Raw genomic sequence first — 16,913 nt, 5'->3', positions numbered from 1 at the left:
AAGGCAACGATCGCTCGCCCAAGATCACTCAGATTGTTAAGTGGCTGATGGTGTAGGTTGAGATGGTTAAGTTCATGCATTTGGCACTATTTATTGATGACCTATCACTATTCATTATCAGGCACTATTTTGGGTGCTAAGGATATGAATAAAAAAAAAAAAACAGTCCTCACCCTCAAAGAGTTTAGTCTTTCTTTTACACTTAAGATTGCATCTTCCATATTTGTATGTTTATTTGTCTCTTTCCCTATTAGGCTGCACAGTTTTTATTCATTTATTATTATTTTTTTAATGTTTATTTATTTTTGAGAGAGAGAGAGAGAGACAGAGCGCGAGCAGGGGAGGGGCAGAGAGAGAGGGAGACACAGAATCCGAAGCAGGCTCCAGGCTCTGGGCTGCCCACTTTTTAAGAACAGGACTCTAGCTTCCAGGACCCCTTGGGCAGCCTGTTGAAGCCTATGGATCCCTTTTCAAAACCATACTTTTCAGTGCATAAAATACAGCACGTGGGATTGCAAAGGAAACCAATTATACTGTAATACAGATATCACAACATGAAAAGCCAAGTCTGTGAAATAGTAACATATGAGCTTCTTTATTATGTCTGGAGTAACAAAATCTTGCCACTGGTCTATCTACTTCTGCAGTTTCTAAGTTTCAAGGAGCACAAATGATACTTTGCAACAACTGTTAGTGACACGGAAGGCTCCGCATTTGTGTGAGCGCTGAAGGCACAGCAACTGATGACACGACCACAGTTTGTCACCTGTGTTCCCAATGGAAGAAAATGCCGCCTTTACTTTTTACTGAAAGTAAAAACAGTATTTTTTTTTTCTCTCCCAGCTACACGCACGAACCCCTGAATTCTAGCAACGCACCTACAAGGAATCTGACAATGAATGCCAGGCTTAGGACCCTTATGAATCAGGGGCATTCCGCGCCCCGCCCCGTGTGTGTTGCTGTCCATGAGCACCCAGGGCTGGGAGGGCTGCAGTATCTCGGCTGGGAAGGACGCCTCCCGCCATCGTGGTCCTATCTCGTCCTGATTGAGCGCTGGACTGTCCAGGTTCTCCACGTCTTTGGGGAGGGTTCGGTGATGACACATGGAGATCAAGCCAGAAATAAAGGCAGGAGGGCACAGTGTTCAAGGCCCTGGCCCTGGCGGGGGGGTGGGGGTGGGGACACTGGAGACCAGATTCACATTCAAGTGCCCCACTCGTCCACGATGGGTCAGGACTCAGAGTCCCGCCTGTACGATGAGGCCGAAGAATGTGCATAGGTGGGGTCGCTGGGAGGACCCAATGACACAGAGGCATGGAAAGTGCAGGTATAGTGCCCGTGCGTGGAAAGCGCTCATTAAAAGATAACTGTCGAAGTGCCACCTTGCACCTTCACTGCTTATCTGGAGCCTCTCTCCAAAGCCCACGGAGTACAGCAGACAGCATGTGAGTCAAAGCTCTCCAGACTGCTGTTTCCCCATCACACTTGGGATCCCGCTCCAGGATGTGGCTGGGCACAGCTGGGAGAATCTCCCCGTGGGAGCCTCGGAAAGTTTTTCTCTCCTCCCCCCACCCCCCAACCGGCCCGGCCCAAGCTGAAGAATTTGGCAGTAAATGCTTAACCATTGGCTAGATGGCTTTTCTTTTCTTTTCTTTTCTTTTCTTTTCTTTTCTTTTCTTTTCTTTTCTTTTCTTTTCTTTTCTTTTCTTTTCTTTTCTTTTCTTTTCTTTTCTTTTTTTTAATTGTCCTCCAAAGCTGGAGTTGCTGAGTGAATCGTTAAGGGAGCAAATTCCAAGAGCGTGAGTTTCTCTTGTTTCCCAGGACAGGTTTGGGCCAAGACAAACCCCAGTGATGCCAACAGCAGTTGCTGGAACAGTGCAGCTTAAAGCTGACTTCTCAGCAAGTCTTTTGGGGCTCTGTTTGAACGGTTCTCCTCTCTCCTTCCACCCGGTGATTAAAGGAACCACATATAACTTTCTCCTTATGTCTCTTTCCCCTTCCTCCCCCCATGTGCCCCCTTGGAAAGGCTCTGCAGAGTCCCTCCGTGTTTCTCAAAGAGCCCCGGAGCTGCGGCCTCTTGATTTATGTCCCCTTGGCAATGCGAGGTTGAAATGGCCTGAGAATACTGAATAACTGGAAACGAGCAATGGAGAAGGGTGGGGCCAGTGGGAGGGTCTGATGGTGGCTTATGCTTAGCCCTCCCCCACCAGACCAGAGCGGTCGGTGGACCCCAGAATCTGAGTGCCAAAGGAGAATCAAACCAAGTCACTGGGGCTTGAAAAAGAAGTCAAGGTTGGCCAGAGAAACTTACAAAATCGATCATTTCCGGGTGCTGGGTGACTCCTTGGGTTTTCTCCTTCTACAGAGCCTTTCTCCTGTTCACTCTGGGTTCAACATGTACCCCGAGGGGAAATAACAGAAATTTGAATCCCTCGGTCCCACTCCTTGCAGGAGCTCTCTATCAGTTGAGTTGAATACTTGTGTAAAAGAAGTTGGGGGTCGAATTTTTTGAGTTTGGTTCTGCTATAGATCTTGCCTGAGCTGTAAGCATGGCTTTCATCCCCCATACAAGGTTGTTTCTGGTTCCCGAATTAGATCTGGAGTGATCTGAGAGCAGGAACTATTCTTCCCTCCTTCTCTCCCATCCTTCTCCCCCTTCCACAAATATTTATTGATCACCTACTAGATGCCATCGTTGTCTCTTCTTGGCCTCCACACTAACACCGGGCTTGTGTGTATTCTACTAGGTGCTGGATGAACAGATGAATGAAAGACAGTTTTAGGTGGGACTCCAAAAACTAAGTCAGGATCTTCAGTTTTCCTAGAAGGTTGGACGTGTGGTTGACATCTCGGAAATGGGATCCCAAGGGCACCTAGGTGACTCAATTCATTGGGGGTCTGACTCTTGACTGCAGCTCAGGTCATGATCCAACGTTGTGGGATCGAGCCCTGTGTTAGGCTTGATGCTGAATGTGGAGCTTGCTTGGGATTCTCTCTCTCTCTCTCTCTCTCTCCCTCTGCCCCCTCCCCTGCTTGCATGTGTTCTCTCTCTCTCAAATGAAAAGACGAAAGAGGGGCGCCTGGGTGGCGCAGTCGGTTAAGCGTCCGACTTCAGCCAGGTCACGATCTCGCGGTCCGTGAGTTCGAGCCCCGCGTCAGGCTCTGGGCTGATGGCTCGGAGCCTGGAGCCTGTTTCCGATTCTGTGTCTCCCTCTCTCTCTGCCCCTCCCCCGTTCATGCTCTGTCTCTCTCTGTCCCAAAAATAAAATAAAAAATGTTGAAAAAAAAAAATTAAAAAAAAAAAAAAAGACGAAAGAAAGAAAAGAAAAGAAACGAAAAGAAAAGAAAAGAAAGAAAAGGAAGGAAAGAAAGAGAAAAGAAAAGAAAAGAAAAGAAAAGAAAAGAAAAGAAAAGAAAAGAAAAGAAAAGAAAAGAAAAAGGATCCTGAGCGACAGAGAGGTGGGCCAGGACTGGAACTAGGAATAAGGATCCCTGGTTGTCATAGGGGCACTTGTACCCCAATGTTTATAGCAGCACTCTCAACAATAGCCAAATCATGGAAAGAGCCTACATGTCCATCAACTGACGAATGGATAAGGAAATTGTGATTTACATACACAATGGAGTACTATGTGGCAATGAGAAAGAATGAAACATGGCCCTTTGTAGCAACGTGGATGGAACTGGAGACCGTTATGCTAAGTGAAGTAAGCCATACAGAGAAAGACAGATACCATATGTTTTCACTCTTATGTGGATCCTGAGAAACTTAACAGGAACCCATGGGGGAGGGGAAGGAAAAAAAAAAAAAAGAGAGGTTAGAGTGGGAGAGAGCCAAAGCATGAGACTCTTAAAAAATGAGAACAAACTGAGGGCTGATGGGGGGTGGGAGGGAGGGGAGGGTGGGTGATGGGTATTGAAGAGGGCATCTTTTGGGAAGAGCACTGGGTGTTGTATGGAAACCAATTGGACAATAAATTTCATATATTAAAAAAAAAAAAAAAAAGGATCCCTGGTTGCCAGTTCCAACTGGGCCGCCATCTTTCTGTATGGGCCTGGGAACAATCTGTCTAACTTTTTGTGCTGCAGCTGTCCTATCTGTAAAATGAAAGCAATTTCAAGGCTTCTTTCATATATTTAGAGTTCTGTAATTCTCTCAAACCTTTACCCCCAGATCCAGTGAAATCAGACCCTTCCACAACAGAATTAGGGGACCACCAGACTCGCTCCCAGCGAATCTACTTCTTGGACTGATTGGAACTTCCAGTGCCTTTTCTTGTTCCAGAATCTATAGTGTCTCCCAGTTGCCTGTCACAGCCAGTGTACTCTCCTCTCCTTGGCTCTCAAAAGATAAACAGTCTGTCCACAACCCACAAATCTTCCATATGTCTCAGCACTCAACATGTGGAATCCCTGAGTCCAGTCGGGCTGTTTTCCTCCCTGACCCTGATCTGCCCTGTGGCCTTTACTTCTGTGCCCTTCCTGTTCCATTTCTGACTTCTAAATCTTAGCAATTTCATAGAGTCTCTAATAAAGCCAACCAAATTTGGGGCACCTTGGGTGGCTTAGTCGGTTAAGCGTCTGACTCTTAGTTGGGCTCAGGTCATGATCTTGTGGTTCCTGAGTTCCTGTCTTGAATTGGACTCCACGCTGACAGTGCAGAGCCTGCTTGGGATTCCCTCTCTCTCCTTCTCTCTCTGCCCCTCCCCACTCTCTCTCTCAAAATAAATAAATAAACTTGAAAAAAAAATAAAGTCAACCAAATTTAAGTGGATTTTGGATAATAGGTCACCCCAAAACAAGAACTTACTACAGGAAAGAAAAAATTGCTCATAATTCCACATCGAAAGACAAACCCTGTGGACACCTTGGTTTACTCCCTTCAGCCTTTTTTTCTTTTCTTTTTAAATCTGAGCAAGGTTTTAGGAGATGAACCACCAGACTTGACTTATCGATCGCCTACAGTTGACTGACTGTGGGGGTTGCTTTTAATCTTTCACCATAGTCTACGTGTTGTGAGGAACATCCTGTCACTGAGCCATTTTACATGTCTTTAATTATTTCCTTGAGCTAAATTCCTAACAGTAGAATCACTGAGATGAAAGGCCTTTTGATGATGGGGGGGGGGGGGGTGGGGGTGGATGAAGAGAAACCATGTTGAGATCCAAATCCTTCTGTGAGTCGAGGAGCATGCTGAGTGAGAAAGTGACAACCCCCATCTTTTTCTTTGGGGATCGACCAGTTTTACAGGCATCCTGGCACCCTTGCTTTCCTCCCTACTAATGTTCTGGCCCAACACCAAGCTTCTGAGACCTCTAGGATAGGTTCTCTAAAGGCAGTATGCTCAAGAAAAATAAATAAATAAATAAATAAATAAATAAATAAATAAATAAATAAATAAAAAACCTGCCAGTGTATCTCTAGCTGGGACCGAGGATTCCAGAGCTAAGTCTCTCCTGATTCTCCTCCACCCGATTCCACCCCCCCTCCTCGGTTGATGGAACTATGCACTTGGGCATATGTGATTGACTGTGGTATTAAGAAAATATGTATGACACAATGTTTTTTAGCTTTTTCCAAAGATATTTATATCACACAAATGGCATGTTGGGTCTTTTTTTTTCCTCCTCTCAACCACTAAGACTGAATAAATCAATTGTCCTAATCAAGCTAATGGAGAGGATGTGGACTGGAAAGGTAGGCGGGAGGGGGCTCTTTGCCTGAGCCTGCTGCCTCCTTATCAGGGGGGGCCCTGGTAAAGCCGCTTTCAGGTCTCTGGGCCTCTGTTTCCCTGTCTTGGAGATGGGCATGGGGTTATCTGACCGCTAGTGACTTCACAGGATAACAAGAGCATCGGAAGCATTTGGAGTTCCTTGGAAGAAAGTAGCTGCATGAATTTTTAATCCTCAATTTTCAGCTGTTTGGAGCTGTGTGTAGGAGCGGAGCTGTAAACACAGAGAACTTACCACTACATTCTAGTTTATAAGGTTTTTTGTGTGTTGTTTTTTTTTTTTTTGTCTCGCACAATCCCACAGATCTGACCTTACGAACAACTCAGAATGTGGGGGGAAATGCAGTTTGTTGTGGTCGTTGTTATTACATAAAAATTAATGTCTTGGCAAACACAGGGATCACCCTGTCATGCTGAGGTCATGTTTACACCAAGTAAATATATTTCAAGTTCCTAAACCTTCAGCAGCACTGCAGGCAGAACGGAACACAATTCCCAAGCAAGACTCAGAATCCCGTGCCAGAGTCACTATGGCTCTGAAGGGAGACGTTACTGTGTGCTCTTCCTGTAGCCAGAACCCCATCAGTCTCCAGATGCCTTATGGACAAAGCAGGGTTTTTCAGTCCCTGACTTACAGAGGCCTGCTTACTCACTGAAGAGTGAAAAACAGAAGAGAGAAATTCATGAGGACATAGGACCCAAGCTCAGATCTCATTCATTGTTCATCCTTCCACTCACCATATATTCACTGAGCAACCTAGAATATCCGAGGGACCGTGCTAAGTCCGTGCTGGGGAAGCACTGGACGGCAAAGGCAGAATTGTCCGGGCCTGGGGAGAGGCTGCGGTCAAGCCGAGAAGATGGACGTTGACCAGTAAACACACAAGGAGATGTAAAATTACAACTGAATGGGGGACAACAAACAGAAGGCTGTGTCCTCAGAGGGGAGTCAGATCTAGCCTTGGAGATAAGGGAAGGCAGAAGTCACCCGCATATGCAAAGGCCCCTCTTCAGAGACAGTGGCACCTTTGAGGGTATGATGGGCCAGAGCTGAAAAGTGAGGGAAGAGACCTAAAAGATGGAGTGAGGCATACCCACGGGGATGGGAGGAAGAAAAAAAAAAAAAGGAAAACAGCAAGAGCTGGCAAGAAATTGGAAAAACTGGAACCCCAGTGCTCTGCTAGTGAAGAACGCAAAATGGTGCGGTTGCATGTAAAATGGAAAACGGTCCGGCATTTACTCGACAGGTTAAACACAGAATTACCGCACGACCCGGCGTTTCCATTCCGAAGTGTACACCCCCTGAAATTAGAAGCAGATGTTCCAACAAAAGCTGGTACACAAATCTCAGAGGGGCACCATTCGTAAGAGCCAAGGGTTGGAAACAACCCTCACGTTCACCAGCGGATAAACAAAAGGTGATACACGCACGCAATGGAATAGTCTTCAACCACACACACAAGGAAGAAGCCCTGACATGCTACCACATGGATGAACGCTGAGAACATAGTGCTGAGGGAAAGAGTAAGTCATAAAAAGCCACAGATGGCAGGGTTCTGTTTATATGAAATGTCCAGGATAAGCAAATCCATAGAGACAGAAAGCAGATTGGTGCCCAGAGATGGGGCAGAATGGGGTGCAGGGGAGGGGGGAGGGGAGGCAGAATGGGGGGTGACCCCTAGCGGGTAAGAAGTTTTGGTTTGGGGTGATGAAAATGTTCTGGAGTAAATAGTTCTGATGGATGTACAACAATATGGATCTATTTAATGTCACTGAGTCACACACTTCAGAATGGTTGAGGTAAATTTTATGTTATGTGTATTTAATAATAATAATAATAATAATAATAATAATAATATGGAGCTAGGGAGGGAGGGCCAGCCAGCTGGTGAGGGAGCTGGATAATGTTTTAATACTGACAACAATCAATAGACCATCCTGGCTGCAGGTGGGGAAGGAATGGAAGTGAGCAACACGTGGGGGGTGGGGGGGGGGCAGTGGTCCTGGAGAGAGATGATTTGGACCAGGGGGCACAGTGCTGGTGGAGAAGAGTGGGCAGATCCGAGTGATATATAGCAAGAGCGTTATTGAGGGCACGCCAAATAGACCTACTCTGTCCCCTCATATACATTTGTGCACTTATTTATGGAGCTTGGAGGAAAGTATGTGTCCTCGCAGGGATGCTGGGAAGCATGCGCGAAGAAGACCCTTGGATTCAATTTTTTATTCTTCTCGCTGCCAGACCTGGAGCAAAGAACTTCATGTCTTTGTGTTTCAGGTTTTCCCCCTGTAATATCAGGACCCTAAGGCCTACTTTATAGATCGCTGTGTAGAGACGGGAAGGGATAAGCATATACAGCACCTGCCCTAGCTAATCTTCTGGAATTCTTGGGAGACCCACATGAGCTGCTAACCTTTCCAAGAACACAGATCACCTAGGGAAGCAGCCCACACTGCTGGGGCTGAAGTCACAGTTTGGGGAGGCAGGTCCCTTGAAGAGATTCTCCAAAAGCGGTGATTTTATAATCTCAAAGGTAATAGATTACAGTTGTTAAGGCTATGATAAAAAGGCAGACGGCTCTAGGAACCGGCGTAGCGTAGATGAAAAGCGAAGTCCCCCCAGAACGTTACCGGCTTTCTTCTGCCCTTGCCCCGCCCCCTGAAGAGCAGCCCCGCCCCCAGCTAAGCCCCACCCGGACCCCGCCCCCGATGTTAGCGCGGGCTACGCCCCCTCACCTCCCAGCTCCTTAGGTTGGAGGCTCCCACCTGCGCGAAGCATTTGGTACCCAGGTGGGAATGGAGGGCATTCGATGGGCGGAGATGGGAGGGCTGGAAATTGACAGGGTGAGAATTGGGGAGACTAATCCCTCCCCCTTCGGTCCCCGCTCTTCACTCACCCCCTGGTTGAGGGCCTGGGCCTTTGCATAATGTAAGTACTTATTTAATGCAAGCCCCAGCTCCAGAGTTCTTCATTTGTCTTTCTGTCCTTCACATGCCAATGTGCTTCCGCCTCTTGTCTGTCTAGGTTGACGCGCCTGGAGAGGAGGGTGCTTCCCAACGGCTCCTGTTCGACCCCCAACCCCGGGCCAAGGGCACGGAGAGAAGCTGGGGCGGGGGACCAGCGGGAGGAGAAAGAGCACACCATATGACAGGCTTCTGGAAACAGATCCCATGCCAACTTGGATTCTGTCCTTCTCTCCAATAAAAGGAACTTTTCGCTTGTGTGTGTGTGTGTGTGTGTGTGTGTGTGTGTGTGTGTGTGTGTGTGTGTTTCAAACACCCTCTAAAATTTTTTATTTAAAGAGACTGGTTCCTAGCCATCTGATTGGAGGCATCGCAGTGCAGAAGCGAAGCTGAGTCCGGCGCGTGCTGGCGCGCGCGCGCGCGCGCGCGCGCACACACACACACACACACACACACCCCTCCTCCCGAGGTTTTCCCGAATGTATCTACTCCGGTTACAACTAGACGCGGCCCCTCCCCCACCTCGCCTTTCCCCTTCCTCCCCTCGATCTTGGGAGGAACATTCTCTGTGTCTTCCCAAGTCCCCGAGGGGGACCTTCTATGGTGGAGTGGGGGTGGAGGGTCCTACGACGAAGACCAGAAAGAACAAATTAGATAATCAAAAGAATTATAGTAATTGCTTTCACTTTCCCCGAGCCCGCTCTGCGGATGCTCTCCCCCGCCCCTTCCCTGGCTTTCTGTCTGTCGGGAATACGCGGTCTTTCCGATCCCCACCCCTCCCCCAGACTCCTCCTCTCCTCTCCCCTCGCTCGCGCGTTCCCTCTCTTCCTCAGTTTTCTGGTGTGCTGGAACGTTCAGCGGAATATGATGAATGATCACCTGTCACGGCTTGTTTATTATAATGCAGGCAATCAATTACACATCCCCAACGCTGGCCGGCCCGCAGGAAATTTATATGCTCAGCACAAACCAATGTGAAAATGGAATCTCATTTGCCAAATGTCTTTCTCCCCGTACAGCGCGATGATTACAGTCTGTGTTTGTTTCAACAGTCGCGTACAACTGACAGTGCCATCATTTACTGCCTGGCTCAGGTCACGTTACTCTAAGGCTTTATTTATTGTGTTACGATGGCCAGCACAGGAAAAGGACAAGGGTGTCTGTCAGGGATGCCACCATGTTAAAAAGTGGGCGGGCCGGGCCGGGTTCCCGGCGGCGGGCGACACCGCAGTCTCAGCCCCTGCCCTGGGCTCTGCCTCCCCAGGCCTGCTCCCCCAGCATCCTTCAGCGGGGGGCTTCTGGGCCCCCGGGGGGGAGGCAGCTCTGGGTGTCAGACGCTCCACAGGTTCCGGGGCTCAGATCCGAGGGACCAGCGTTGGAATTCCGGGTCTGCTACTGCCTAAGTTGTGTGTGGCCGGGGATTCACCCTCCTTATCTGGAAAATGGGAGTTTTAATACCCTCCTGGCAGAAACATTGTGATGTCTGAGATATCAGAGGTGTGGATAAATGTTAGTGCTGGTGACTTCAGATCCGTCTCTGGCCAGCCTAAGGCCCACCCATCCGGAGGCAGGGAGGAGAGGTCCCATTAGAAGAGAGATGTGTTGGAATTCATGCCCTGTGTCCTCTTCTTTCTGAGACTCGGCTGTCTCAAGATCTTAAGTTTCCCTTCCGGGTGGAGTTTTGCACTTTTGTTTCCTCTGCAGGGGACACATAGTGTGGTTTGGGGAAAATAAAATGATCACTTTTGCTCTACTTCCGTCGCTGTCATTGTAAAAGTACGCATGGCAATCCCAGCCCGGCCAGCTGTGTGACCTCAGGCAGGCTGGTCCCTTCACCTCCCCGAGCCTTGCATTCCTGCCTTGCGAAGTGAAGAGTAACTTCTCAACTATCCGCCCCGGTCTTGCTGGCAGGGATCCAGAGTGTCCATGGGTGTAGATGGGGTCGTGCAACCTGGAGCATGCGCTGGTCACCTCTTCCCATGGGGAGTTCTGGTTGGTCTTAGAGGTTTTGCTGCATAAAGGGTTGACCCAAATTCGTAGCACTCGCAGTACTCCACATAAAGTAGGAGATCAGTAATGAGGGACAGGCAGGGTCTCACAGGTGTCTTCAACTGCTCTCGTGTTGTATCGTTCTTCATTATTTTGTGTATTCATTTAATGGCTGTTCCCAGCATATAGTTTCTATTTGGCACATCCTAAAGGAATCAGTAAATGTTCGTGGCGTTAATGGATGGATGGGTGGGTGGATGGATGGATGGATGGATGGATGGATGGATGGCTACTTAAATAAATTCATCACGAGGAAAGAAGGAAATTCATCATGGGCAAAAAAATAAATTCATCCCTGTTGTGAAAGGGATGGGCCCTGGTGAAGGAACAGTTCCCACTCCTGATCTCACGGAATCAGGCTATTCTACACATGCCCAGCCTTGTGTGGGTGCCCAGCGTGATACATACTACACGTATTCAGACAATGCCCACTGGTGACAGATCACATGCACGTCCTTCTGACTACTCCTACTCACCCCTCACACTAACATCCCCTGGACAAACTTCCCACCATCCTTGCATCCCACGTTGCCTTGAAATCTCCGTGCTTCCCTAAATGATGGGCTCCTCACAGACAGGCAGCTAGACCTCATCCCCAAAATGCCTAGCAAGGTGGCTGCTGAAAACAGATGCTTTTCAGTCAATCAGTAAAGATGATCTTTTCTATACGCTGATGTATGGAATACGACTTAGAATTCCATTAAACCATGCCGCGTCAGGGGAAAAAATGATGCAGGTTCGTATTTAAAAAGCAAAAAAATTAACAGCTGCCTCATATATTTCGGTCAAGTGCTTTGGATTTGTAGAAGGGATTTCTTTCTATAAATATAATTATTAGTCGCCATGATTATAGTAATAACGGGGGCGGGGGTGGCACAGAGCTCTGCCTGCCCAGCAGGGTGGGCTCTCGGTAGAGCTGGGTATTCCCTCTGCTGACTTGCTTCACTAGTTGACTAACAGACCTTATTCCCTGGCCGAGCCGATTCATATGCGACCAATCAAGTACTGTGGGATCCTGGGGGAAAAGCAGCCTGTGTTTGCTGCTGCTTTGACAGTTGAGGCTCCAAGAGGGGCTGGCAAACAATGGGAAATGAAACATTTGAGTGGTTGCAAAAAATTCCGTGGGAAATCCCCCCTGGTGATATTTATGTGCCATGGCTGTGACAAGGGGGGCTGGGGGCTTTCGATTTCAAGGGTTCTTGAGCAGACCACAATGGTGTTCTGAGACGGCATTCCCCGGGAACAGCTCTCCGGAGCCACAGAAGGCCAGTCTGTCTGTCCAGGGAATATTGGGCCACATGCATGATGTTGGTTATGAACTGCAATGGATTGTCGGGAGCTCACCCACAGCTGTGGGGCTCAGGCCTCTGAACCTGAACTTTCTGCTGTAAAACAAATTCAGCTTAACTGCTCCCCTAGATTTTCTCTAGCCTCAAGAGCCTGGGGGCATGGGGCGCCTGGGTGGCGCAGTCGGTTAAGCGTCCGACTTCAGCCAGGTCACGATCTCACAGTCTGTGAGTTCGAGCCCCGCGTCAGGCTCTGGGCTGATGGCTCGGAGCCTGGAGCCTGTTTCCGATTCTGTGTCTCCCTCTCTCTCTCTGCTCCTCCCCGTTCATGCTCTGTCTCTCTCTGTCCCAAAAATAAATAAAAAAAAAAAAAAAAAAAAAAAAAAAAAGAGCCTGGGGGCTTATATAACTGGGGGCTGCCCTCAGGCTCAGCCCCGCCTCCCGAATTGTGGGAACCTTAGCCCCCTGCAGACCACTCCCATCATATTGAAAAAGTCAAAATCAGGGCCTCATACACTCCCCATGGCATTTTTTCCGGGTAATGTGTGGCCTTCTTCATTCCCATTTGTAATGGACATTTATTTGTCTGTTGCTCCCCCCACTCCCACCCTTATTAAGAGAATAAAGTGGACTGACATTAACCAGTCTTTGCTTTGCTTTCCCTAGAACTGAGACATATTCAAGACTGCCCACTGTTGCTAATGTCCTGCTGCTGCTGTGATATATGTGTTTATAGATCAGCTTAAAGGTGAGGTTTATAGCTTCTTAGAGACACTTAGGGGGTAAGAAAACCGAAACTTCTGGGGATAAATAACTTGCCTGTGGGTATCGGTTGGTCCTGAGGTTTCAGTTGCAAAATGACAAGCTCCTATCTAAAATGGACTTAAGCCAGATCCAAGGTGTATTGGATTGTTTAACTGAGAAGAAAGAGTTTTATTATCTTCAGTCACGGCTGGAGGCTCTGTTTTTCCCTGTATTGGGTTCATTTTTATTTTTTAAATATTTCTTTAATGTTTATTTATTTTTGAGAGAGAGAGAGAGAAGAGCAGGGGAGGGGCAGGGCAAGGTTGGGGGGGGGGGGGGGACAGAGGATCCGAAGCGGGCTCCATGCTGACAGCAGAGAGCCTTATGCAGGGCTCGAACTCATGAACCTTGAGATCATGACCTGAGCCAAAGTCGGACACTTAACCAACTGAGCCACCCAGGCCCCCCTGGTTTTGTTTTTAGATGGGCTCTCTCCACCCTTTTACATTTTCCTGAAGTCAAATCCAAGCTTTTTCCTTGGATGAGGGTTAGGTCCGGTGGCGTCTGATAGGTCCAGCTGCCCGTTGCTAAATCAATGACTATGGCAAGGGGGACAGAATGATCTGATTGCCCAGGCCCCAGTCATGTGCTCCCTGCCCAAGCACAGCCAAACCACACGCATGCAGCAAGAGTGAATGGGTCCCCAGCAAATACTGGACGCTTTTACCAGAAGGAGGAATGAACACTGTCTGGGCAGGAAGACCTGATGTCCTATACTCCCATGTCACACTGTCAGGAAGGGGCAGGCCAATCTGCCCTCTACCTTCTCCATGCTGCGGGAGACCACCTCGAGGACCCCCTGATGCTCTAGCCCTCCCTGGGACTCCAGCTCAATCCTGCTGCGTGAATTCACGCTGGTCGGCAGTTTTCAAAATGTGCATCTTGGGAGCTTGCGGGAGGGAGGAAGAGAGTGGAGGGGAGGCAAAGAGGATGGGTGATAGAACTCAGAGGCTGTGCCTACGGGACCCCTCCTTCTGCCCCTATTTCAACCACGCGGCAATTCTTGTGTCCGTTGGTACCTTCCGTTCCCTTGTACGCTCTCATTTCAGGAAACAGCTCCTCGTATTTTTAAGGCTTGAAAATCAAGTGATTTTTCCACAACGCTTGCCCTCTCACTCATTCATAAATGAGGAACAACAGCTCAGAAAGAGGCAGGAACTTGACCAAGGCCATGCAGCAGGACAGTGCAGAGTGAGTCCGAGAAATCACACCTCTGGATGCCCACCATCTCCTGCCCTTCCCACCTGCAGGGCTGCAGGCAGGTTAGAGATCCGTGGGCTGAGACCACCACATGCACCCCCGCCACACAGGGCTGATTTATTAGCCAAAGAGGCAGATCTCAACAGTAATGGAGCAGTTTCCAGAGCAGAGCAGAAAGAGGGAAGCTTTTTGAAGCTTTTTTTCTAGTCTCTGGGCACAGGCAGCCACGGGGGACTCACTTTGTAGGTAGGATCCTACCAGAAGGGAGAACAACAGCCAGATCCCTGCTACTCCCTCCTCATTCGGGGGGCTTACATCACCGTTCCAGAAGAACCTACGTGAGTAAGCCATGTGCTTCTGTTCAGGATGTTTACAAACAACGAACTGTTCTGCTTTGCGCTCCAGGGTCTGGGGAGCTGGTCTCCTGGCACCGGCCCTGCCCCATATTTCCACACACCTTTGTGCAGCAAGGGCCACTGCTAATCATCAACTAACCCTTCTGAGTGCTTAGTTGTTCCCGGAACTGTGTGCTAAGTGCTTGACAGGTATCATGTCATTAAATCCTCCCGTAGGTACTATTGTTACCCTCATTTTACAGGGGAGAAGACAGAGGTGCAGAGGGATGAATTGATTTCTTCAAGGTCCTCAGATAGCTTCAACCTCAGGCAATCAGAGTCAAGCGCGTGAGCTCTTAGGTGCCTTGCTACGCAGGACGCACGGCGAGCGCTTCGGACAAGGAAGAGGTAGACTGTCACCACACCGGCACACAGACAGACAGAAAGTTCCTGCTTCCTTCATTCAGTCCCTTCCTTCTACCACCCAGGGGCTTCTGGCGGAGTCTGAGGAGGTCTGGGTTTCCCTTTCTCCTTTTCTCCCACACTCTCTGCCCCGTGGCTTCAGCAAACACGCACAGGGGATTCCAGGGAGAGAACTATTATATTACTGAGTGGGCACGGCTCATAAGGTGCCAGCGGAACACGGGTAAGTCAGGTACAGAGAGGCACGCGGTCTCATTACTTAGCCTACCTTGCAGTAGCTTATTGAATTAGTGCGATTCGTAACATCCTCAACTTGGATCTCCTCCAGGCCAGCCAGCTGGTGCATTCAGTACTACTCAGCTCGCCTTAACTCAATTAACTAAGCCGGGCTGAGCCGGGCTGAGCTGAACTCAACAAGTATTTCTTAAGCACTGAGCTGGCTGCAGGGGGAAAAAAAAAAAAAAAAAAAAAGAAAAAGAAGAAAAAAACCCAAAACACAAAACCAGAAAAAACAAAGGAGGGTAAAGTGCAGACTCCACCAGACGCGGCCCTGACGGAGATGCCCTGCGTTCCCAATGGCACGATATAGCACCCTCGCTTCTCAGGGCCACCTCCGCGGTGCTTCCCACGTCGGCACACGCCCCCGGGGTTGTGATGTGCTGCTTCCTACTTTTCTTTAAATAAACGAACTTTCCTTTAAGCAAACTAATTTCCTTCTTTAAGCTTCATGTTTAAAATTATTAAAACAAAAGTGACGACGTAAAATCAAGCGTTTTGAAGGGGACAGTTCCGGGGGGCGTTCGGTACCCCCACGGAGTTGTGAAACCACCACCCCCTCCGTCTCGTCGCCAAACATTTCCACCACCCCTCCCCAAAATAAAACCCCACCGCCGTGAAGCAGTGTGTCCCCAACCCCACCTCCTCCAGCCCCTCACGGCCGCTAATCTACTCTTGGTCCCCGTGGGTCTGCCTGTGCTGATTTCACACGGATGGAATCATACAGTGTGTGGCCTCTTGTCCTTGACTTCTTTCACCCAGAATCATGTTTTCGGGGTCCATCCACGTGGGAGCATGCATCAGTATTTCATCGCTCTTTATGGACAAAGGATATTCTACTGTATGGATAGACTACATCTTATTTACCCATTCATCTGCTGATGGGCATTTTGAGCCAATTCTGCCTTTTGGCTATTGCGAATAGTACTGATAAATAAGGGTCTTTTATCTATTTATTTTATTGAGGTATCACTGACATAACATTGTGAAAATCTGGACCGCTTCACGAATTTGGGTGTGATCTTTCGGGCAGAGGCCATGCCAATCTCTGTAGCATTCGGATTTTCATAGATGCCCTGATGAAGTGAGGACATAAACTCAGGGAGTTTATTTAAAAAAAAATTTTTTTTTAACGTTTATTTATTTTTGAGACAGAGAGAGACAGAGCATGAGCAGGGAGGGGCAGAGAGAGAGGGAGACACAGAATCTGAAACGGGCTCCAGGCTCTGAGCTGTCAGCACAGAGCCCGACGCGGGGCTCGAACTCACCGACCGCGAGATCATGACCTGAGCCGAAGTCGGACACTTAACCGACCGAGCCACCCAGGCACCCCTCAGGGAGTTTATTTTAAAAGGAAATTACTGTAGGGCCACCTGGATGGCTCAGTCGGCTAAGCGTCTGACTCTTGCTTTCGGCTCAGGTCGTGATCTCACGGTTTTGTGAGCTCGAGCCCTGCATCGGGCTCTGTGCCGACAGCATGGGGCCTGCTTGGGATTCTCTCTCTCTCTCCCTCTCTCTCTGCTCCTCCCCTGCTCTGCTGTGTCTCTCTCAAAATAAATAAACTTAAAAAAAATAAATAAAAGGACGCTACTGTCAATAGGAACTTCTATTTTTGAACTGGCAGTCAAATAGATACATAAGTATGAGGAGTAAAAAGTTCACCTGCAGAGCACATAAAACCACCCCAGGCTCCCCCAGATACAGCTATAAACATTCCGAGCGGGTACTGGATGTGGCTGGCCTTGAGTCTGCAGCCTGGCTTTGCCATCTGTTTGACTCTGGGCAAATGTTCCTGTCCTCCCCCTGCCTCAGTCCCCTCCTCTGTAAAATGATAATACTTGTGAG

At 48.7% G+C, this 16,913-nt stretch overlaps 1 long non-coding RNA gene and 1 other non-coding gene across 2 annotated transcripts; one reads left to right on the top strand and one right to left on the bottom strand.

The window, feature by feature from the left end:
- The first annotated feature begins 8,445 nt into the window (after window positions 1-8,445).
- LOC131489815 (uncharacterized) lies at window positions 8,446-8,955 on the top strand. Its single transcript, XR_009250761.1, has 2 exons — window positions 8,446-8,660; window positions 8,757-8,955. It is a non-coding gene; the product is annotated as an uncharacterized LOC131489815 (long non-coding RNA).
- Window positions 8,956-16,055: 7,100 nt separating this feature from the next.
- LOC131490656 (U6 spliceosomal RNA) lies at window positions 16,056-16,160 on the bottom strand. Its single transcript, XR_009251170.1, has one exon. It is a non-coding gene; the product is annotated as a U6 spliceosomal RNA (small nuclear RNA).
- Window positions 16,161-16,913: the final 753 nt, after the last annotated feature.

This window comes from Neofelis nebulosa, chromosome 11 (genome assembly GCF_028018385.1).
Source record: "Neofelis nebulosa isolate mNeoNeb1 chromosome 11, mNeoNeb1.pri, whole genome shotgun sequence".
NCBI classification, from domain to species: Eukaryota; Metazoa; Chordata; class Mammalia; order Carnivora; family Felidae; genus Neofelis; species Neofelis nebulosa.
This window is presented reverse-complemented; position numbering and strand designations above follow the sequence as displayed.